The sequence below is a fragment of the Hyperolius riggenbachi genome, chromosome 8, assembly GCF_040937935.1.
Source record: "Hyperolius riggenbachi isolate aHypRig1 chromosome 8, aHypRig1.pri, whole genome shotgun sequence".
NCBI lineage: Eukaryota > Metazoa > Chordata > Amphibia > Anura > Hyperoliidae > Hyperolius > Hyperolius riggenbachi.
The window spans coordinates 207,622,814-207,648,175 of record NC_090653.1 but is presented as its reverse complement, the minus strand read 5'-3'; the positions used below and the strand labels follow the sequence as shown (position 1 = coordinate 207,648,175).

The following is a 25,362-nucleotide window of genomic DNA, read 5'->3' as shown; positions in this document are numbered from 1 at the left end:
AAACAAGCACAGGTAATGACCAAATATTAGCAAATGCTAAAAAACCCCACTTCAAAATAATTCTCATGAATTAAATTGATGAATACATTTTCATTAAAGCTTAAATATTATATTTTGAAAGAAAGGGGGAGAACCGAGAGCCCGATATGGTGTAGTATATTAATGAGGTGATGTCTGATGCAAACACACACAATGGTTATACTCACAAGGACGGGTCACCTCTAAGGGAACCACTGGATAAGCAGGCGGGGAGAATTGTAACCTGACCCCACTCAGGGTTAAGAAGTCGCTCTCTGTAGATAGAAGGAAATGGGGATAAACCCCTCCACCAAGGGTGGACTAAACAATTATGTGATATAACAGAGGCGCCAAGTAGAGTAAAATTTGTTAAAATTGTTAAAAAGGGGGAAGTGGGTGGACTCACCTCCCTTCTGAAAAAATGGCCAGACAACGGGCAGGTTACTTCAAGTTTAAAGTAATATTTATTATGAGCTCCAAAAGTGCAATGCGTTTCACGGGTAACAGTCCCACTTCTTCAGGCAAACAATTTTTGGAGGGAGCAAAGTCGGGTCAAGAGCCAGAGGTGCTATATCTGGCTCTCGACCCGACTTTGCTCCCTCCAAAAATTGTTTGTCTGAAGAAGCGGGACTGTTACCCGTGAAACGCGTTGCACTTTTGGAGCTCATAATAAGTGTTACTTTAAACTTGAAGTAACCTGCCCGTTGTCTGGCCATTTTTTCAGAAGGGAGGTGAGTCCACCCACTTCCCCCTTTTTAACAATTTTAACTAAGTTTACTCTACTTGGCGCCTCTGTTATATCACATAAATATTATATTAATAAAATATAATTATTATACCATTTAGCATGTTGTTGTTTTGAAATTGTACCAAATGTGTGTCTATAGTGGATCTACACATATTTGGTATAAGAAATAAAAAGTCAATCGATTTCATGTAAAATTGTGCTGTTTACTTGCTATTTGTGTCCGACTGTTTGCAACCTCATGAACCACAGCACGCCAGGCTGTAAAGTTACGTACACACATTAGGCCATAGCACATTTTGGACAGAAATCCAAAGTCTGTGCAAGTGCCCCCTGATGTTGCTAGCTTCCTCACCATCAATCTGGATGGATGGATGGATGGATGTCCCTTCCCAAGGTCCTTTTTCCCTGTAGAGGACATTTCTCCATTTTACGGAACACAGTACCTTCACAGAACTTGTTGCTATACTGCCACCCTAAATGCTTGCTAAACATTATTTCATGTGATAAAGGTTTAATGCCTGTACCTAGTCTAAAGGCTGATACACACGGGGCACCATTGTTGCTGTTGCTAGCACACAGGAGACGTGTGCGCAACAGCTCGGTGATAGCTCCACCTGAGCGACAGCTGTCTACACGTCTCTGCGCAACAGGCAGAGACGTGGCGGAAGCTGTCGCCGAAAGTTTCGTCCCCCCGCCGGAAGCTACCTTCTGGCTGTGGGTAGCTGTCACTAGTCCGCATATACACACGCAGTACGCGCCACGGTTGCTGCGACAGCTGCGAGTAGCGACGGTTGCTGCGACAGCTGTTGCCGGCGATTGGCCAAGTCAATCGCCTGGCGACAGCTCTGAGTAGCGACAGTTCGTGGCGCGCGCCTTATACACAGGGAGGACCTGTCGCCGCAACATATGCGTGCCACATGTTTGTGGCGACAGTTGTGCCCCGTGTGTATGGGCCTTAAAGAGAATCTGTACTCTAATATTCTTACAATAAAAAGCATACCATTCTATTCATTATTTTCTCCTGTGCCCCTCTGTGCTGTTTCTGCCACTCTCTGCTGCAATCCTGGCTTGTAATTAACAGTTTTAGGCAGTGTTTACAAACAAACTAACCAGCTTCTAATAGGCTCAGCTAAGCATAGTGTATGAGTCATTCACAGTGTGCAGGGGGCCTGCAGAGGGTGTGTATCGCTTCTACCAATCACAAGCAGCCCTGCACATTCCACACAATCAATCCTTAGCCCGACAAACAGGACAGAGGAAAGATACATTGATTTATTACAGAGACAGTGCAGTTAGGAAAGACTGCAGTAAGCCAGAGCAGATTAGAAAAGGCATAGGAACTTATAGGATAGAAGAACTAAGGCTGAAAAATTTGTTACAGAGTCTCTTTAACAAGCTCATGTCTACTGGTTCCCTGCACACGCAACTGAAAACCTGAAATACCTCTTTCAGCATTGTTTACACCCAAAACACACAGTGGCAATGTCTGGGGCAACTGAGTACTCCTCACAGAGCTGCTGGACATACAGAACAAGCTCATACATCCTACTGCCCTCATTTCCACAGCCAACATATGAGCCATTATTGGAGCTTAAAGCAATCCAAAATATCATACAGCTCTCAGATGTCAACAATAATCAATGTGATTTGTGATACTAGCACATAAACAATTCCACACCAATATGGTGTATATCTAAGTCCCTTAAAGTCAACACTATGTGTCACCCAGTTCCTGGACTCATGGGTGCGCTTCTGGAAAAAAGGCTCGAGTCAGTCCTTTAGTGTAATTACAATCTCTGTACCAGATCAGCCAAAAGTACATTCTGTGGAATCTGCACCACCACCAGGAACACCCTAAAGGATCCACACTCACCAATGAGGATAGGCCAGGTATTACAGTGGCCCTATTGCGCCTCTGGGGTACTTTAAAGGCTCCCCACACCCTGTGGCTGATACCACCCGATCCGTTCTTGTTTATATCTTCTTGAATCAGATTAAAACCTCAATACAAACAAATACTATCATTGCGCAGACATCTATTCCAAAATGACGTTTTATTAAAAAGGTTCCACTCACATGCCAACAGTAGTAGATAAGCCTGTGGAGTGCTGGAACGAGCTGCACCCCGTGCGGCCTCCCGGGCTGACCGACGAACTGATGTCAAATGGGGTCCCGCTCGCTCCGTCTCACCACCGCTTTGGCGTGTGTATTACTTCTGCATGTGGCTCCTCCCTATCGATTTCGTCATAAATGACTCATTCAGGGGATGAGTAATTGAATGAGTCATTTATGACGATGTCGATAGGGAGGAGCCACATGAGGAAATAATACACATGCCGGAGCGGTGGATGCGGTGGTGAAACGGAGCGAGCGGGACCCCATTTGACATCAGTTCAGCGGTCAGCCTGGGATGCCGCACGGGGTGGAGCCCATCAGGTTTTAATCTGATTCAAGAAGATATAAACTAGAATGGATCGGGTGGTATCAGCCACAGGGTGTGGGGAGCCTTTAAAGTACCCCAGAGGCGCAATAGGACCACTGTAATACCTGGCCTATCATCATCGGTGAGTGTGGATCCTTTAGGGTGTTCCTGGTGGTGGTGCAGATTCCACAGAATGTACTTTTGGTTGAAGCGCTGATCTGGTACAGAGATTGCAATGGCATTATTGGAGATTACTAGACAGCAACAATAAAACACCACCCAACCAAGAAGCTTCATTGCAAAGAATGTCAGCAAGGGCACCTTCATTATTATTATTTTTAGTTCAGGTTTCCTCTTAACACTTTTTGAGGCACACAGGATACACATTATAAAATACTGAGCCCTTTAAATTGCAATTTATCTACATAAATTATTGATTATGTAGATAAATTGTGGTATTAAACATTGTGACCTTTATACAGGAAAACTTAATTTTGCCACCAAGACAGACGTTTAAAGCCTCTTGATGCCTTCAAATGTTTTGCCCTCACTACCTAAGGTAGCCATAAGCTTAGGCTATGTTCATAGTGGAGTGTTGCAGTGCACTTTGTAATGCGGCTTGCCACACTACACTGCACCACCTATGCTACGTTTACTGTGAGGCAGGTGCAGTGTGGTATAACAGCGTGCAGCACTGTAACGCGCTGCATGCTGTATGTTACTGCAAAATGTGCAGGTTGACATTGAAGAATACTTTTTATTGGCTGTATGCTTCAGTACTTTACGGAATGCCAACACAAGGGGTGGATAAAGTGCGTTGCAGCTTTCCCGATACATTGTCTTCTTGCAGTTACAGGGAACGCAAAGTAATTACCTCTATGAACGTAGTCTTACTGCTTTTTATGTTTGTTTCACCTTTATAGTTGATTCTTAAAGAGACTCCGTAACAAAAATTGCATCCTGTTTTTTATCATCCTACAAGTTCCAAAAGCTATTCTAATGTGTTCTGGCTTACTGCAGCACTTTGTACTATCACAGTCTCTGTAATAAATCAATGTATCTTTCCCTTGTCAGACTTGTCAGCCTGTGTCTGGAAGGCTGCCAAGTTCTTCAGTGTTGTGTTTCTGCTATGCACTCCCCCCTCAGGGGGGAAAGAAACACACAAATGATCTCTTGAGATTCAAAAGGAAGGCTGTATAAAGCCTGCTTGTGTATGGATGTATTTTCTATGTGTGGACATGCTGTACATCAACCTACTTCCTGTTTTGGTGGCCATTTTGTTTGTTTATAAACAAACTTTTTAAAGCTGTTTTTAACCACTTTTAATGCGGCGGGGAGCGGCGAAATTGTGACAGAGGGGAATAGGAGATGTCCCCTAACGCACTGGTATGTTTACTTTTGTGCGATTTTAACAATACAGATTCTCTTTAAAGGGACTCCGAGCAGTGCAGAAACTATGGAACGATGCATATCATTTTAAAGCTCTCTTTCCCCTCTTTCCAATGATATATAAACCGCCGCCCTACGCCTTTTAGTTTTCGCTATTTTCTCGATTGAAATTGCCGCGAAACTAAAAGGCATAGGGTGACGATTTAGGTGTCGCCAGAAAGAGGAGAAAGAGAGCTATAAAATGATATCCATCTTTCCATAGTTACTTGTATTACACAGGACGACACTTTCCCCAGTGTCAGCAGCTCCATTCAGCAGAATGGAGTTTTTGACTTTAGGAAAAAGTCACCCTGTGTAATACAATGTAACTATGGAAAGATGGATATCATTTTAAAGCTCTCTTTCTCCTCTTTCTGGTGACACCTAAATCGTCACCCTACGCCTTTTAGTTTTCTCTATTTTCGCGATTGAAATCGCGGCCGCGGCAATTTCAATCGCGAAAATAGCGAAAACTAAAAGGCATAGGGCGGTGGTTTATATATCATTGGAAAGAGGAGAAAGAGAGCTTTAAAATGATGTGCATCTTTCCATAGTTTCTGCACTGCTCGGAGTCCCTTTAAAAGAATCGAGGGTAAATTAAATAAGCTATACTTTTGGCTGCTCCATCAATGAAAACTGATGAATATTGGGCTGCCGTATTCTGTTGATTGAGCAGGATGCAGGGGCGTAGCAATAGGGGGTGCAGAGGTAGCGACCGCATCGGGGCCCTTGGGCCAGAGGGGCCCCAAAGGGCCCTCCCTCAACTACAGTATTAGCTCTCTATTGGTCCTGTGCTCATAATAATGACTTCTATAGGTACTTTGAATAGTGGCAATCATTAACACACTGTTCCCCATCCCCTTCTTGCACCTCTGACACTGTAGTTGTCATTGGCAGGGTTTGGTGCGTCGTATCAATTGTAATGTATAGCGTGCTTGGGGGGGGGGGCCCATTGTAAAACGTGCATCGGGGCCCACAGCTCCTTAGCTACGCCACTGGCAGGATGGAATTTTTTTGTCAAATGCAGAGGCATCACCTGTCATATCTACTGCTTTCGATTAACTGTAGGTCCATTCATGGATTCTGTAAGAGTGAACAGAGGCGCCAGCAGGATAAAAGGTTCTAAAAGGCTTAAAATCCCTCAGGAGGTGGTGGTGGACTCGCCTTCCCGAAGCAGACAAGATACCGTCAGTTTTATGACAACAGGTTTATTAATATACTCCAAAACAAACAGTGCAACGCGCTTCACGGGTATGTTCCCGCTTCCTCAGGCAATAAACAGATAGGAGTACACAGTATGGAGGCGCTATTCGTGACCTTGAGACCATACTGTGTACTCCTATCTGTTCATTGCCTGAGGAAGCTGGAACATACCCGTGAAACACGTTGCACTGTTTGTTTTGGAGTATATTAATAAACCTGTTGTCATAAAATTGACGGTATCTTGTCTGCTTCGGGAAGGCGAGTCCACCACCACCTCCTGAGGGATTTTAAGCCTTTAAGAACCTTTTATCCTGCTGGCGCCTCTGTTCACTCTTACATTATCAATATCCACCTCTGGTGGAGGGGTGTTGCCCCTTATTTCCTTATCTACAGAGAGCGACTTTTAATCCTGAGTGAGGACCGGTCTAATCTCCTCACCTGCCTGTACAGTGGTTACCTAGGAGGTAACCCACGTTTGTGAGTATATACATTATATACTTTTCATTTCCAACCCCTTGTTTTGCATACTACACTATATTGGGCTCTCGGTATTTCTTTTGTCTTTATCATTACATTCATGGATTCTGACCACGTTCTTCATAAATGTCTTTGCAACAGTGGGCAAACACATATTCAAACTATCATTTTGATTTAATCTACCCAATAATTAATTCTATCAGTGTGTGGGTCCTTGATGGATTCCATTTCGATCGACATAATATTTCTTGAATAAAAAAAATCAAGTTCAATCAATCCTTCAGAACTCAGTATACGGCTAGCATTAAGTTCCTTGGCAAATTTAATGCAGATAGGGCACTGTCTGACTCTCACTGGCAAAGGAACTCTGTGTTACTCACGGGTAACATTTTAAAGGGATGAGATGGTGACTTCTAACTTCCACTGGACTTATTTCCTGTACAGAATTCTGGGTGTAAATAACATGGAACAGGTGAAGAAAGGCCTCCTATATCTTATCTGATTAAACACTGAGAAGCTGCAATAACTTGACCATATTTGCATTGAATAGCTACCTACAGTTTTTACCTACAGTTTGTATTCTACTAAAGATTGAAGGATGCTCACAGCAGACGCGGTATCATTACTGGGACCACTATCAAAACTAAACAGTGATCTCCATTCCTGTGATGTTCACAGCTGACTTCTCAGCATGCTGCAGATCAGAGGCAGCTAGTGGCAAACTAAAAGATTTTGGGAGCCGTACATAACAACCCCACTAGATCAGTAATATAATAATAATAATAATAATAATACCACTATTATTTTGTTAGTCGAATTACAAAAAACCAAAGCGTAGAAGTGATGAGTTTCTGAAGCTTACCTTCAGGCACAAATTATATTTATTCCTCCACCAAAACATGCCATATTATTTGGAATACACACTATGAGGGCATTTAAGGCCGCCCTCCTATTTTGCCTGTTTGTCAGTATTCTTTGAATTGTACTAGGATCTTCCTCCAAAATAAAAGCTACACACACAGAACTCATTTCTTGTAGGAAATCAGATCTGAATGTCAGTGGCTAGTCTCTATGACAGGGAATTAACTATGTGGCATATGGGTGAGCTCACAGTAAAGCCATCAGACATCCTACTGTTGGGTTATACCCCTTTTCCAGGCAAGTTGGGACTCCAGTATCAGCTGATTATTAGTTAAACCAAGATGCAGCTGCTAATACAGTCTCTTATCAGAGCGGTCGGCAGAGCCCCCGACTGGTCGCTACTGCCTTTTAGCAAAGATCCTGAAGGCAGCCATGGCATACTGGTTGTGTGACCCGCTGTTGTGCAGTCTCTAAAATACAGTTTTTTGCAGAAAATATATAAAAGTTAATAGCTTTAATTAATTTATGGATTTAATGGATTGGGTGCGCAAGTTGGAGAAATCTGTTATTTTGGTATAGGTCCACTTTAAAGCAAACAACTTTAAACCACAAGCACGGACAACGGAAACTGAGAATAGGATAAAAACAATATACTGTACAATCAAGAATTTTTCACCTTGAAAACATTTACTAGTTCTAGAGATAGAGACTGCTAGGCAACATACAAATGTTGACTTTCTGTATTAAATTCCAGTTTAGCATGACCCTTCTTCCACAAACGCCCCGCTGATAGCCCTACCAATCTGTGCCTGAAGTAAAAGACACACATTTTATTTAATCAACTGGCGCAGGAGGGTCAGTGCTCGTCAGAACCAAAAAAAAAACAAAACAGATAATACTACAGTAATAATAATAGGTAAAGTACAAATATACTAATATTGCTCACACGGAAAAAGAAATGTATTGCACATGATTAACTGAGCCTTATGATACGTCTGATCATCATTATACTTCTGCTTACAGATTCCTTAGCGCAGATCTAACGACCGATCATGTACTCGTTTCGATTACTCAGTTCAAGAATAATTACCCTTTTTCAAAACAGTCACTGTGGACAAGATAGATTCTTATAGACAATGGTATAAAGGTCGTAATAATCATTTCAAGTGTGGTTGTTAATCTGAGAACAGGATGTGTACATATTTCATTTCTTAATTACAGCTAATGCGACCTGTGGCTCCGTAAAGGTTAAGCCCTGTTTTTTTCTTGTACAGGTGTCATGTCTGGCCTGGTAAACCTGCAACAGGAAGCGATACTTTTTAATTAAGGCTGTAACTGGAGTCTGAGCAGACACCCAAACAGGCAAGGAAGTAAGCTGCACTCTCTGAATGGGTCATGTTTCAGTGATGGGAATAAAGGATGAGAGGGGGGTGGGAGAAAAAAAAACAAGAGGGTTAGCTGGCCAATGAGAAGCCTGCATTTCCCTTCTAGGACTACGCCAACAAATAGCTGGCTTTTCAGTTCTGCACATGACTGCATTTGCTCCTGTCCATCAAATGGGTTGTATATAGTTCAAAGCAAGTGCAGAAGACAGGAAAAGATAGTGTAGTTGGTAGGCATTCCAAAAGGTCTGAGGTGATCCTGAATCAGCTTATTCATTCCAGCACAGTCCAGTCGAAGACATCTGCTGCTGCAGGTCCATTTAGAACGCTGGGGAAAGACCTTGCGTCTCCATCTCGTGCAGACTGCTGGGGATTCCCTTCCTGTCGGGTGAGTATTACTGTTTTCTGCTGGGTTAACTACATTAAGACGGAGGGAGTTGGAATTTGTGCAGAGAGGAAATGCAGACTTAAGTGCACGTGCTTTCTTTGTTCTTCCAAAGGCAGCTCTACTTCAGTTTATGTATCTGCTGCAGGGATGTACAGCCAACACTAAAATATTTATTCTATAGCAAAAATTCAGGTTCTTCAAGTATAAAATGTTCCATTACAAAGAAGTAACATTTATAAACATTACAAGTTACAGTGAGCATGAAGCTGAGGTTGGTAAGGGCAAGAGTCCTGAGAAGATGTAACTGAATACCCTGCTTGCCGCAGGGCTGGTTGCACTAGACAGGGAGGGTCTGAGCCAGACGGGGAGGGGGGGGGGGGGGGGACAAAGCCAAACCAACTAAACCCAGACAGTTTGTGTGTCCTGATAAGTCTGCACACTGGGGTCAACCGGCTTTTGTGCAGCAGGAGAAAAAAAAAAGTCGCTGTTATTAGTTTAACCTCTCCTGTGCTTGACCTGCAGTGCTAGAAAGAGAGGCACAGATTCAGGTCAATTTAGGACAATCTTAACATTTCAAAGTATTAAAAAAAGTAAACAAAAACAAAATGTCAGTTTTAAACATAATGTAATCTGCTTAAAAAAAATGTTTTCCTTTTCTTTTCAAACTTTCCTTCAAACGATACAGATTTGTTTTATTAAGGCATAAGCTGAGCAAAATGTAGTTACTTGTGTCAATCAATATGGTTTCATTTTTCATCAGTTTAAGGTCAATATACTCAGGTTGGTTGGCAGACCTAGCTCGAGTACTTACATGGGTGATGGCACAATCAAATCTGTTGATTGGCACCTGCGCCACCTTTGATGCGGTAATTAATACAAACAGTTGCAAATTTTACACAAATGCCAATAAAACCCACACATCCCTGTATGTTTATCTATGGCATTTTCATAATCAAGTGGCTATGTCATGGCATCAGGTACTGATTTTACGTTGCAATTATTATTGATCCGAGTAAACGTACATACACACACTAGAAAACATTCGTCTGAAACAGCCGATAATGAACGCTTTGGCCAATAATGGTTGTGTGCACAACTGCCACCCAATGTCGCTTAAAGAGGAACTGTCGTGAAAATCTTAAAATTTAAGACACATACAAATAAGAAGTGCATTTCTTCCAGAGTAAAATGAGCCATAAATTACTTTTCTCCTATGCTGCTGTCACTTACAGCAGGTAGTAGAAATCTGACATTACCGACAGATTTTGGACTAGCCCATCTTCTCATAGGGGGGTTCTCAGGGTTTTCTTTATTTTTAAAAGCACTTAGTAAATTGCAGTTGCTCCGTCCAACTGCCAAAATAGCGTGCAACGAGCAGGGAGGCTGGCCAGCATTTTTGTATTAATCTTTTTTAAGGAATGTTTTTATAAAGAATAAAGGCCATGCTGCAAATCCCCCATGAAGAGATGAACTAGTCCAAAACCTGTCAGTAATGTCCGATTTCTACTATCTACTGTAAGTGACAGCAACATAGGAGAAAAGTAAATTCTGGTTCATTTTACTCTGGGAGAAACGTACTTCTTATTTGTATGTGTTTTAAATTTTAAGATTTTCGTGACAGTTCCTCTGTTCCTCTGGATGCAGTCTGTCGGATCCTTAGAGACACCCGAGTAGCCCTGATCACAATGTTTTTGTCTCCGCTCCCCCCAGCGGAAAGCCACTCGGTAGTGTTCGTCCCCCCTCTATAACAACAGAACGTCTTGCTACCCTGAAGGCTAGCGATGCATCTGTACAGCATCGGGCCCCAAACTGCTGCCCCCAAGGATTGCTACTGATCCCTGTCAGATGAAAATTACCGCATTCGTGTACTTAAACCTAAACCAATTTATTAGCCACTATGTGTAAGCCACCTGAGGGCCGATTATTGATGCTGTGTTGCCATGAGTTACTGAAAATCAATTAGGTATGGAATTTTTCTCTGATAATTTGGGGAACTATGAAAGTAAAACACAGACATAAAAAGTGACAAGTTCTAATTTGACATGCTAATTTGGCAAATGTTTTTAACATTAAGATTTAGAAACATTTGAAATTCAAGGCGAGAGGACGGTTATCTGATCCACCTGATACAAGCACAATGAGGTGATGATCTCATGTCTGCAGGCACCTATGTACACCGACTAGGAGGACATTTTGGGGAAAGAGGAATCGGACAGGTTAGAAAAGTTTTGAATGACAACCGTGCCCCCTATATAAAATGTAACATCAAGGGTCTTGTCATATGCCACTAATGCATAAACAGGACAGATGTTCATGCACAAGGCAATCATGCTGGTATGTCCAGCTGGTCACCAACATTTATGCACATTTTTAGTATTTTATTAATGGGTTGGTTCAATAACGCAAAAACCACATTGCAGCATCCAAATCATCTTTCATGGACCTTTTTACTGAAATCCAATTAGTTGTTATGGGCAATGTTGCACAGCACATCAACTCTCCTCTTCGCACCATTTAGCTGAGTAACCTTTGACCATTTTATTTCATTTAAGGTGCTCTAACTCCTTGCCAGACAGGTATGGCCAAGAAATGTTAGCACTGCAGAACCAATCTTATGTGAACAAGTGGTCTCTCAGGACTATCTGATAAACATTGCCAGCAGCTGCTCCCATTAGCGATCTCGTGCTCTGCCATTCCGGCTCGGCAGCGGAAGGGTTAATTTTCTCAGCTGCCTGCAAACCCAGGAAATTGAGCGTAATCAAAGCACACAAAAGAAAGCAAATCAGCAACCAATGCAAAAACTAAAATCCCACAATGAGTAAAATAATACAGTGTCTGATGCCCCCTCGCCCAGATGAACCCCCCCTAAAAAAAAAGCCCAGACCAAGTGAGGAGGAATGTGCTAAGTGACAGGAAATGTTCCTAAACCTGCCCACTGCCCCCCCTCTTCTATCCTCCTCCCCTCCAGTCGCGCCTGCTTTTGTCTACAATGATCCACACACACGGCTGCAGGAGTGTATGTCTTGCTTTGAGAGTCTACAGGACACAGAGGGCAATGCTGTAGATTCCTGAACACCAGTGCTTTTTGTAAACAGGCTGAATAGCTGCTGCTCTTGGGACTGGACAGTCAACAGGTAAGCCATCAGTCCTGCAGATAAGGTGACGTGTGACAACTGCACCCCAAAGTTCCCGCATTAACTATGAGGGTGAGGGGGGTGGGGGTAACATGCATAGGGAGTCTTAACTTTGCAACCAAGAATGCTGTGGTTGTCTTCATCAGCTTTGGAATGTCACATAAGGTTACGGTAGGGAGGCAATTAAGGACATGGGGTACAAAGGGGGGAAAAGTGCAAATGCATGGGTAGATATTGCTTGTAAAGGAGCTGTATGTATGAGTATGAGGAAGTATGTTGTACAAACAGCTTGCAATTCGATATCTGCAGAGCTTTCAGATCAGTCTGTCTGTGCGGAGCTTCTTCTGAAGTCCAGACAGGTGACATAATGTTCTATTAAAATATATATACCGTAATACAGAACATCATCTGACTCTGCAAAACATAAAACCAATACAAAAAAGATAGTAGCTTATTTTGATCTCAATTAGTGTAAAATGTATTTTCTTCTGTGGATGTAATCCTAAATCTTTTTTTGCGTTTACTGTTTTCATAGATTGTAGCGATATTAAACTACAGGGGGGTTTAAGCTCTTGCCTTTTGGGTTTTTTGTTAAAGTAAGGATTCTGAAAAGAGCAGAGCCTTCTATGTTGTTATTCTGGTGTGTGTATGAATGCTATGAATGTACAGTTGTTATTGCAGCATTGTGTACTTCTCACTGTGGCCTGTAAGACCTATAGCTCCATGATAGGGTTAAGCAGCATGCAGGTTGTGCTAACATGCCCTGCACAGTCTGGCTGGGCTCTAGTCATTTGCAAAGCCCAACATCCCTCACGTAGCCACTGGAACAGTCTCTTTCATAGATCCGGCTACCTGGATTTGAATAGAAACCAGACAGCAATTCTTCAGACCCCGCCAGCCCTCCATCCTCTGGACAATAGAGATTTGTTAGCATGCAGCCACAATCTATAGGACACAAAGCTTAAAGCACCACAGACATGGGAGGGAGGGGGCCCCCCCACTCGACAGGAAATTACAGCTTTTAATGCCCCAATGGCAGGTCTGCTACAGGAGGAAAGACAGCTCAGTCTGTGCAGTGTTACAGAGGTAATTCGGGGAGAATTAACCCTAACATTTCACGCTGCTTGTACAACCGCATTCCGATTGCATCAACAACGCCCATATTGTCACGCTGGCTGCAGCCTTTAATAATGCCTTTCTGTTATTCAGACATTTCTGGTTAGTTTGATGGAAGCGGAAATGTAAAATACTACCAATGCTCTAAAAATAGAAGTCTGGAAAATTTACAAAGAGAAAAAGAAAAAAGATGCTTAATACCAGAGACAACCCCCCCATGAATTGAAAACTCTTGCAGAAACGATTAGAGACCATATTTAGGAAAGTAGGCAAGGGAATGGATGGATTCAATGTAAAAAAAAAATATATATATGTTTATTTAATCTTAGTATAGCTAGTCCACAGACTTCTTTCAGGTAAAGAGAGAAACAACATCTGGAACTGTGTGAGATACTTTGTTACCATCACAGTTGTGCTGTATGCCCCACCAATACTATTACAAATTACATATGTAACCCACCTATACTGCTGGCATCCTTGGTCTTTTCCAATATGTCCAATGGACCCCACATAGACCTGTACACATAGTTTTGCCATGCCATTGGTCGCGTTTCCTGTAAATAGTTGGTACTAAACTAGAGTGAAGACAGTTTCCCATAATCCTTGTCTGCACTAAAGTCCTAAACTCTACAGCATGTTTCCAAACAGCAACGCTGGGCCCACACTTGAGGAACACTAATCATTCCAGTTTGTAAACAGACATTTGTCCCATCCAAAGAATAAGATTTACTTTGTGCAAAACTAGGAAATAATTTATCACTAGTTGAAACATTCTTCAACCATGTTGCAAGCGTTAAAAAACCTTCAAGCCTGATGTCACTAACATTGCGGACACAATTAAAGATCAGCCAGTTGTCCTAAGTGAACCTTTCATGGCACAGAAGACAAAGCTGATCTGTAATCTCGCTGTCCGGAAAACCACATAATGAAAAGTCATTTGAGGTAACAGAAGTACATTGTAACAGCTACACAGTGCTTGCTGATCAGCAGGCAAACATCAAATCCGTTATGGACTGTGACTGCATCTGAACACGAGTAGCCAACCTGGCATTTTTATATAGGTATTAAAAAAGCTAATAGTTTGTAGTGTTCAAGGCTTAGTGTGTTGTGTGAAAAAGTTAAAAGTTAAGGCGCCTAATGTGTTCTATATACTAGTTAAAGTTAAAACTTGTTTACTGGTTGTGGTCAAATGTTAAAATTATGCCTGTACTTAAAGGAAACCAAGCACCACTTTTTTTTCCGCAGTTTTTCCCGGTCTCTAATGGCCCATACTCACGGGCTACAATTGTCGCCTCAACTACTTGGCACGCGCGTGTGGCGGTGACAGGTCGCCCGTGAGTATGGCACGCGCGAACAGCCGCTTGTCGCTGCTGTCGCCAGGCGATTGGTGCAGTATGGTGCAGGCGTGTGTATGCGGACTAGCGACAGCAACCTAATCGCAAAGTTTCCAGCGGGGGGGGGGGGTGGGGGGGGGGGTAGGCGGAGGTACGTCGGCGGCAGCTTCCGTCGCATCACTGATCCCTCTTCTGCGGTGTGTATGCAGAGGGACCTGGCAACGAGCTGTCGCCGAACTGTCGCGCACACGTTCCCGTGTGCTAGTGACAAGCTACATAAGTAGCTTGTGAGTATGGGCCATAATAGCTATAGCTGCCATGTTCCCCCCGCCCCTTCTAGCTGTCCGTTATTTTTCCAGGGGAAGGTGTGAAGATAGCATATGTGGCTTCTCTAAACTCTTTGAAGCACAGTGTCCTATCTCTCCCCAACATCCTCACACACAGACTGCTGATGAAAGCTTTTGTTTGCTATCTGCTAGTGTGTGCAATAAAAAAATTACATCAGTCCTTATCTGCCTGAAATTTCTGCAGTCAGACAGGCCTCAGAAGTAGGTTAGGAAGTGGGGTAATAAAGGCCTCTGCTAATCTTTTAAATGTAAAAAGAAGATGTAAAATTTAAGTTTTTTTTAATGAGCTAAATTCTTGGCATACATTTTTAATATACTATTGAGATGCCTTGGGTGCTAAAAACAGTGCTGGGTTCACTTTAATCTGTTATTTTGTTACAGCTCTCATATGTGCTCATTGTACATACATGGGAAACTTGCTTTTGAATAGAGAGAACATACATTTAATGCTATTGAAGCAACGCTCCATGCACAAAATAGAAACCTGTGGAGAGAATGAGTTATACTCACCTCCTCCATGGCAGGGGAACTGCTGACACATTATCCTCTTTGTTCTTTTGCTGCACATCTGTCTAAAAGGTTGTGTAGTATATGAAGAAACACTAGTTAAATATGGCCGCCAGACTATCTTCTACTGGTGGTCAGCTCTTATCTTAGTGTACCTTTAGACAAGATTAAAGTAGTTAAGTAGCTTTCACAGACAAAAATGTTATGCTATGATCTTGCTTAGTGTGGCACTGCAAAAAAAAAAAAAAAAAAAAAAAAAAAAAAAACAATGACCAGAAGGGAACAGAAAATGGCAGATGTAACTGTATTCTGCAGGCTGTCACTTCAGTATCTCAGGCATAATTGTTGTTAAAATAAAGCGGAGCAGCATTTTCAAGCAACACCCCTGCCTCGGAAGAGGTGCGTATAATTTTGTGAATACTGTGCGCATTCGAAAACGAATGCCCCCCAAAAATAGAGAAATTGCAAATGTAGTGTCCATTTTTTTGAATTCACCATTCAAATGAATGTGATGTGAACAGTACCATTGAAATCCACTGGATGCACTTTCATTGAGGGAAATGGATATGAAATCACTTCCAAGTACATGAGCCCTTGTTCAATTATTTACCTTTTCTCCAAACTTTTCTCCTAGGAAATAATTTTTCATCTTATGGATTGAGGGCCCGTTTCCAGTATCGCGAATCCGCATGCATGCGTTGTCCGCCAATACAAATGGTTGGGCCTGTTTCCACTTGTCAGTTTTGCTGTGCGTTTTTCTGTGCAGGATTTTTCTGCACGGCAGAGCCCTCAGAATTCGCCTGCGTGTGGAATGCAGGCGAATCGCACACAATGTATTTAATAGGGAAATCGCATGAGTTTTCCCCATGCATTTTTTTTGCCGCAAATTCGCATAGGTACCAATGTAAATTCACACAGGCAGTGACATGGTTAAAATCGCATATACCCTCACCTATGCGAATTCGCAGCAAAAACGCATGCGGAATCGCATCCGCATGCGATTTCATCAGCGGTGGAATCCAGGCGATTCCACACCGCAATAGTGGAAATGAGCCCTAAATTAACTTTTTAGCACTCTGCAATTGAAAAAGGTGTGAAAATATCACCTACGAAAAAAAACGTGAATTGAATAAGGGCCATGAAGCATTATCCATTCTTTCCACAAGTCATTTTTTTGTTATTTTTTTTTTATTATTTCATTCATGTTTGCTCGGATTTCCATTTCAGATTACTATTGGTGTTTTAATATTTAGCATTGCAATAGTGTTTCTAGACTTGAGCATAAATGCTTACAGGCTACCCACTGTCCTTTGAGCTAAGCCTATGGCACAAGATAGGTACAGTTTGTACACAACACATCCTAGAACAAGGTTACCAAAAGTTGTAAAATCACAGGTTGGTTTTCAAAGTTTTGTTTTTTCACCGCCAACAGTTTTCTTTCCCAAGGAAAATAACCTCTACCTTGGTATCTTACCACATGGTCACTGATAAGCCAATTGTGATTTAAAGGGGACCTGAACTTTAAAGGGAACTTCCTCTCTGCTCTAAAAGATAAGCAACAGCATAATAACCTTTAAAGAAAAACATTTCTTTGTTACAGCTTACAGAACTTCTGCAATAAATCTGCAGTGTATCTACTTCCTGCTTTCATGGAAGCAGACGAAGGTTTAACATTCTGCATTTACAGATTTGCTGTGTCTTATGAGGACTACTAGATTTCTGTGCAGATATAGCTGAGAGATTAAATTACACTTGTGATTACTTGAAGATGAGGGGGAATTATACAGGCTCTTCTCTCCAAAAACACACAGATTGCATTTCTTTTGTGTCCTATGCAAAAGTTCAGGTCCACTTTAAATTAAAGTGAATAGGAACCGCTTGTTAAAAAAAGAAACCAGATATTTACCAAAGGAGAGGGAATGCTCTGGGTTCTAATGAGCCTTCCCTCTCCCCTCCCGGTGCCTTCGGTGCAGTGCTGTCCCCAGGAGCAGTATTTGACTAAATTGGTCTTCGTCCAGGTGAAGGGAACTTTGGAAAGTCTTTGGGAGCACTCGGGCACAAGATGGACCGCTCCATACTGCGCACGCGCGAACACCCTCTCTCGCATGCAGTATGGAGCTACTTTAATACAGCCACTGTATATACGCCAATACAAATAAAAAAGAAATCTGGATGCAGAAAAACTCATAGCAACCATATAGCATGACTTCTGCTTGTTGCAGCCTTTGTATGACTTCACTAATCAGTGCAGGTGATTTATTAAAGATAACGAACGTGCTGTTAAGTGCTGCGATCACAATAAATATTCAACAATGTGCCCAGAATTCTTTTTACGAAATTCCACTGTACAAGATTGGATTGGATGCTTGATTTGAATATATATTCAATTCATTATCCTTATCTGCACATCCGCTTTAATAAATCAGTCCAGTGAGTCCTTGGCTTGCAGTACCTGTACAGCTGGGGAAAGAAGTGGACTGTATTTACATGATTGCCCGAGGCATATGTTAAGTAATCATAAAATGAAATAAATGATGGCTGGGGCACTAGCAACCCTTTTTCTAGACAGAATCAGTTTGAGTTCATGAACATACCTGGAGAGTAGTGATTTTATATTGTATATATGTTCTGCATCTTTGGGGCAGCAATGTGTTGGGTCACAGTGGTCTCAGCTGTCACGAAATGCATAATGTAAGGGCATTACAGATAATACACCTTGGCCTACATAACAAATCCATATCATCCCAAAAACGTCCTGATACATTAACTGCCTTCCCACCCAAACATAGATAAACAAAAATATAGATACATAAAAAAATAGCCTTAAACCATATAGGGACAATCGACTGACTATGGTGACTAGACTGTGGGATTCACTGAGAGACAGTAAATCACATGACTGTGGACTATCTATATCAGTGGTCCTCAAACTAAGGCCCGCGGGCCGAATGTGGCCCCCTGAGGATCCCCCCCCCCCCCCCCCCCCACACACACACAAAATAGATTACAGATGCGGTCAGCTACAGCTTTAAATATTGGTGGTTCGCATATAGAATGAAGCCAAAAAGCAGTAATTCTCTGGTTTCCAATCAAATTCCACATCAGGTGACACTGTTGTCCAATTGGACTGAAGGTTGTCACCTTAGTATGCATCACTGTCTGGACCGCAAAGACTTCTATGTATACTCCGGCCCCCCAGCAGTCTGAAGTATGTTGACCCGGCCCTCGACCCAAAACGTTTGGGGACCCCTGATCTATATGCCTGTTATTGTTACATTTATGTCATGTTCACACATAATTCACAGCACCTTACAGAGAGTTGTCAACACTTCCAGTGCACATGGAGAAAGCCATTTCAAACATGGGGAAGAACATACAAACTCCATACAGATGATGCCTAGGCTGGGTTTAGAGCACAGTAAACCATCGTAGCAATGAGTCTAGCTACTTGGCCTTCATGCTGTCCAGCGGGCACCATTCATCAATTGCCCTTGAATCCTACCCGAATGTGTTATTTTTAAACATTTATTTGCAACTCCCTATTCCGTGAATGCTTGGAAATAAAAGGAGGAAAGTGATTGGTTCCCTTAAGTTACATGGTTATTTGGAACTTTTACATTTATATTATAACTTATAAGCAATGGACCTCTTTTGCTGCTATATAACGGTATCCAGAGTCACCCTGAAGCCCTACAACATTCTAAAAACACAATATACAATACAAATGTATATCTCCTCTAATATACATTTCTATATAATCAGATACAGTGATGATTTCTTATTGACCCAAAAGCTGTCCACGGTTGATCTGATCGCTCTCAATAATATTACATTATGGGAAAAATTCCATCACAAGTGAATCATTCAATTGTGGAACTGCAAAACATTGATTTAGATATTTACAGATTTATCCAATCTACAGGTAATCACACAATGTATGCAACACAACTTCCAGTTCCCGGCAACAAATCTGTATCATGCTGTAAATAATGTGATTCTAGCACAATGGTGAAGCAATAAACTAACAACAAACACAGAACATTTATATCGCGCTTTTCTCCTGGCGGACTCAAAGCGCCAGAGCTGCAGCCACTAGGACGCGCTCTATAGGCAGTGGCAGTGTTAGGGAGACTTGCCTAAGGTCTCCTACTGAATAGATGCTGGCTTACTGAACAGGCAGAGCCGAGATTCGAACCCAGGTCTCCTGTGTCAGAGGCAGAGCCCTTAACCATTACACCATCCAGCCACCCAATTACACCATCCAACTACAGCTGACCATCAACAACAGTGTTTGATTAAAGCCCCTTTTCTACAGATAACTAAACTGCATGGTTGTCGGGCAAGTTCAGCCTCTCTGCTGCAGGCCTTTGTGATTTTTTGATATTGGGGGAAACGTGATAAGTATGAATAGTTCTCCTGATCCATATGTTTAGGTTTGGGCCAGACATTTACTATTTGAAGTACCTTCAGCTTGCTCAGACCAGTCTAGTGTATGCGTTTGGGGAAGGAGGGCATCAATTTAAAGCTTGCGCTAGTCTAGGAGGAGGGTTGGGGGATGGGAATCTTAAAGCATGCCTCAGGCAGTAAACATCTAGAGGCGCCTCTGCATCCCTTGTAAAGTCAAGGTGAATCCATCACACATCAGGGGATGCACAACTTGCACTTGAGTTGAAATGGCTAAGCACTTGTAATTTGACGTAAATGCTTTGATAAACATCCCCAAAAGTGCAGAATGAACCAGGCAACATTTACAAACTTCTACTATCTCCTATCAAGTAATTCCTAGTAAATCCAGCCCAGGTTCACAGATCGCTGAGGCTGGGTGCAAACTATCATCAGAAATTTTGGGACCCCTCACACATCATCAGGCCTGCCCCCCCCCCCCATCCTGGGCCCCCCCATCCTGGGCCCGCCCACTAGCCACCTCACCCCCGTGTCTGTGCACGAAGTGCGCTGTGGCTAAAAATGTGCATGGCTCTGACACTGAAGAAAGCGACATGCACAGCATGTGGTCATGGCATGTTGTGGGTGGAGCCAAGTACTCACAAAATGCAGGTAGTCTCCGGTTAACAAATGAGATAGGGACTTGTAGGTCTGTTCTTATCCTTTATCCCTTCTCTTTTGTCCCCCTCTTTTCTTCCTGTGCCTCTTTTGTCCCCCTCTGTCTTACCTCAGTTTGTGCCTCTTTTGTGTCCCTCTGTGTGACCTCATGTTCCCGTCGCATCTCTTTTCTCCCTGTGCCTCTTTTGTCCGTCTCTATTCCCCCTGTGCATCTTTTATCTCCCGTGTTACCTCTTGTCCCCTTTTGTCTCAGCTCATCCCCCTGCCCTAGCCAGGTATAGGTGCCCCCAGTATAGGTAGCCAGCTATAGGTAGTGCCCCAGTATAGGTAGCTTGGTGCAGATGCCCCAAGTATAGGTAGCCTGGTATAGCTGGTGCCCCAGTATAGGCCAGCAAGATACAGGTGCTCCAGTTTACGTATTCAACTATTGGTGGTGCCCCAGTATAGATAGCCTGGTCTAGTTGCCCCCAATATAGGTATCATGGTATGGGTGGTGCACCAGTATAGGTTAGCCAGGTACAGGTGCCCCAATATAGGTAGCAAGCTATAGGCACCCCAGTATAAGTAACTAAGTATAGGTAGCCAGGTAAAGGTGGTGCCCTCAGGAAAGGTAGCAAAGTATAGGTGGTGCCCCAGTATAGGTAGCCAGGTATAGGTGGTGCCCCAGCATAGGTAGCTAGGTATAGGTGGTTCCAGCCCCAGTATAGGTAGCCAGGTATACGTGGTGGACCAGTATAGGTAGACTGTAGCCAGATATAGGTGGTGCCCCAGTACAGGAAGTCCGCTGTAGTAGGCTCACTTTTCTGCTCCCCACGTTCAAGCGCTGATGTCACTCTTCTCTCAGTGCTGGAACGTGGTGTGCCGGTTAGTGAGCCACAGGCCTGCAGCCAGCACATGCGGCCCTTCCAGCGCTCTGGGGGGGGGGGGTGCAGGGCCCTCCGAAGCCCTGGGCCCCTCACTGCAGTGTCCGTTGTCTTCCCCCGATGGCTGCCCTGCCAGTCACAGCAGATCCGATGTGTGGCCTGCTGTGTCAGCCCATATAAGTTTATGTATGCACTGGTGTCCATTGTAGCATGCTTTTTTTTTTTTTTTAACGTCGGAAAGCAAGAGAGACCTGATTTGTGAGAGACTGAGGTGAGAGTATAGGGAGATAAGGTATACAGTCCATAGGGGTGAGGAGGGTATAGGGGGCATATAAGGGGTATACAGTTCATAGGGTATCATATTCATCTCATTTGGTGGCAGAAAGTGACATATTGGGTCGCTATTTGTACGTTTCCTCTTCCCTCAGTACGATGCAGAATTTCTTCTCATTTATAAAGGTGCATTCCTTTTTAGATGAATGATCAATTTTAGATGAAATTATCAAATTTAGACAAGTTTAACAGGTTTGTCTACAGGCGGTTAAACACTAGCAGCGATTTTTCTGCAATTGTACTGCGCTAGCGATTCCAAAAGTGCTGTATACAGCATTTCAGGAGCGATTCTTGTTCCCTGAATGACTATTTCCAGTGTGAAAAAGCTCTGAATCTTTTGTCGTACTCAAAACTGATCGATAACTTCTGTCTGGATCTGAGGATCTAATATGATTGTATGATCGGCCAAGATGGTCAATCAAATTTGCTAATGAAAGGAGATGTGTAGGGGAGTATACCAACTGATTTTGAGGGGATTAGCATACACATCTAAAGAAAATTGCACTGCTCTTTACTATATAATTCAACTCTATTACAATCACTCAAACTATCAATTCTAATTGAATGTTTACAACTTTTACTGATCTTCTGAAGAGAATTAATGAATTAGGTATTTTTCTATTTCAGTCGAGAAGAACTCTGTATTTACCTGTACAGTCATTGAATTGCTCATACTTTCAATTGCTTTACCAAATGTTCTATTTTAATGATTAGACTGCATAGTGTACAGCCACATTAAATGTGCCCACTAATGATACAATCCTGATTGTAAAATCTTACCAAATCTATGTAGTAGAAGGGAGAACTGAGTGAATATACTTTGCATGTATAGTTTAGGTTGCCGTATTACATAGAAGTTGTACGATTGTACAATTAAGATTGTATCATTAGTGGGCACCTTAAGACTAAAAGATTGCAGAAATGCATCAAGATTGCTGCTCACAGGGATTGAGATCCCTTGAGCGATAGTGTGGGGTCGAATGCTGTACAAACTGTAGGCCTGTAGCCTTGCATTGTGGTCTATTGTTAGCAGGTGGAAAGAGAGATGATGCTGTGGCGCATCACAGTGCGGCCTAAAGCAGAAGGGGTAAGGAAAAGAACAATGTGCGTGGCAGAGGCAATTAGCATCTCCGGCAACACATGGAGGCAACTGTACACATACTAGATTCTCAGCAGAGTCCTCCCTAGCCAGACACCTCAGCGAAGAACCGTCTAGTGTGTGTACAAGGCAAGTCTGAAGCAAAAAAAAAACTCACCTAAGGAGAGGGAAGGCTCTGGGTCCTATTCAGCCTTCCCATTAGCTGTGTCCCCTATTAGCAGTCTCTGACCGATGGGTCAGAGACAGCTCTCTGCCACTGTGGGAGGCTTCGGAAGTCTTCAGTAGCCGGAATGCTCCCGAAGACGGGAAGCTCTGTACTGCGCATGCGCGATCATGTATTCTAGCGCACTTGCACAGTACGGAGACTCCCTCTTCGGGAGCACTCAGGCTCCAAAAGACTTACGAAGCCTACCGGGGTCGAAGGTTTTGAACAGGGGAGCCAGTGCTGGAACGAGCGGATGTGAGAGGAAGGGGAAGGCTGTATAGGACCCAGAGCCTTCCCTCTCCTTAGGCTTCTTTTTTATTTGTATTAGGCTTCAGACTCCCTTTAAGAACAGAAATTATAGAGCAGTTGGATAAGCCACCACAATCTAGTCCTGTTCCCCCTCACAGTGGAAATCCCTCAGCCAGCTGTAATACAAAGCTAAGCCTCCTGTAATGCTGGATACACACCATGCGTTTCCGCGTTCGATGCGTCCGTCGATACGCATCGATTCGATTATTTCCGACATGTCCGATTCAAGCTTCGATGGATCGTTAGGTCGATTTGCCATACTTTACATGGCAATCGACATAAAAATCATCGAAATGCGTTCGGGAAATGCTCGGAAATAATCAAATCGACACGTATCGACGGACGCATTCGACGCGGAAACGCATGGTGTGTATCCAGCATTAGTTATACGGAAAGGACAGGTAGCTAAGAGAAGACACTGAGGCTCTAATTCTCGGCCACCATTAAAATGCATTTACAAACAAATTGAGGGCCTGAAATAAGTAAGTCTTCAGCCCCAATCCCACCACACCACCAATGCAAGCTAAAATTTTGAGGGCCATTACCACAGTACAAGCAGAAGAAGTCGCCATGGGTTTTTCTAACCAACCTCATAGCCTTTCCCCCTAATATGACCCCTCAAAAGGTGTAGGCCCAAACGTATTACAGGCTAGATATTTGGGAAAACAGGATCTACCGGTAGGTAGTTTTAGGGGCTGTGTGATATTCCTCATCGTGGTGCAGATAGAACCCTGCTGAGCCTCCATTGCCTCTCCCCTTCACCCCTGCATACTTGAGGAGACTCTGAAATATGTGGTCTCCCACTCACATGCGGGAGGCATGACATCTGCTAGGAAGAGGGGTTACATTACTGCACACACATTTGCACGACACATCACATTCCCAGCAATTCCAGGGGCACAAATATGCCACCTATTTAAGGGATGCTCTGAGTCTGGAAGAGCAGATGGCCTGATAAATTATCATTGCGATGAGGCACACATTACTGAGATACATAATGGAATATGAGTAACAACGTGAATTCTAACAATGTACATTGAGAAGAACAAGACCGAATCCCTGGATCTGCTCTCGTACACGTTAATGGACTAAGCAGATGTATTTATTTTTTTAAATTAGAACAATTTACTTTACTGTACATCATTTTGATAAATATATCTAATCGGGATTTTATGCATTCTAGTGATTATGAATATCTGATTAACTTGCAAGGATATAGTAATGTTACAGTGATGTTTTTATGCTGGGTTTTACAGCTAAAGGCATGATACAATCAAGGCCAAAACTGTATTCTAAACTTCAGGCTTGCAGGCTAAAACATTATGCTATACAGGTAGTCCTTGACTTAAGAACGCCCGACTTACGAACGACCCGCCGATACGAACGGCATGGATTCTCTGTTTCCATGGCAACAAGAGCCCCTCCCCCCCAAAAAAAAAATTCAAATCGGACTTGTAGTTTTTGAAAACAATTAAAGAAAAAATGGCTTTTAAACTTGTATAAACAGGTACAAAGGGCAGAAGTGACACAGAGGAGGTACAGGGGTACAGGGGACAGAGATGGCACAATGTTCTGACTTAAGAACAGATTCAGGTTAAGAACGAACCTACAGTCCCCATCTCGTTCATTAACCGAGGACTACCTGTATAACAACCCTCATTCAGACACAGCCTGTATTTAGATGAAAAAAAAACTGTTTAAAAAGTTCTAAAGGTGTGTTAATCCCACGGGCAGCATTTTTTGCCAGCATTTTGAAAATTCTCTCCCTATCATTTGAAATAGAATTGTGGTGAAATTACAGAAAAATTGCTGCGATTTTCAAAATACCTGGTAGTCTATGGCGACGCTGGGTTTTTGAAATAGTTGGCGATGGTGCAGCGCGCATGCGTGGAGGTGTATTTTTACAATACGACTCCATGCAATTCCGCATACCCCGAAGCAGGAAGTGACTGCAAGCGAGCGTCACTTCCTGCTTGGCTGGTGGCCAGATAGGGAACACCACGTACTAAGCGGCCTTAGGGAGACATCTCTGGCCCTGAGCTTATACAGATGTGTCCCTCAGTAACACTCGAGCATCACGTACTGTTAGTATACAGAAGAGAAGAGGGATGATGGTGTAGCGCATAA

The 25,362-nt window shown here is 42.9% G+C and overlaps 1 protein-coding gene and 1 long non-coding RNA gene across 11 annotated transcripts in view; one reads left to right on the top strand and one right to left on the bottom strand.

Moving 5' to 3' along the window:
• The window catches only part of NR6A1 (nuclear receptor subfamily 6 group A member 1), a 592,176-nt gene that overhangs the window by 340,960 nt on the left and 225,854 nt on the right, over positions 1–25,362 (bottom strand). The window lies entirely within an intron of this gene.
• Positions 1–25,362, top strand: part of LOC137527567 (uncharacterized) — a 64,144-nt gene that overhangs the window by 748 nt on the left and 38,034 nt on the right. The window contains exons 2-3 of the long non-coding RNA XR_011023182.1: positions 8,432–8,527; positions 8,822–8,927. This is a non-coding gene — a long non-coding RNA (uncharacterized lncRNA). The remainder of the gene's footprint in view (positions 1–8,431; positions 8,528–8,821; positions 8,928–25,362) is intronic.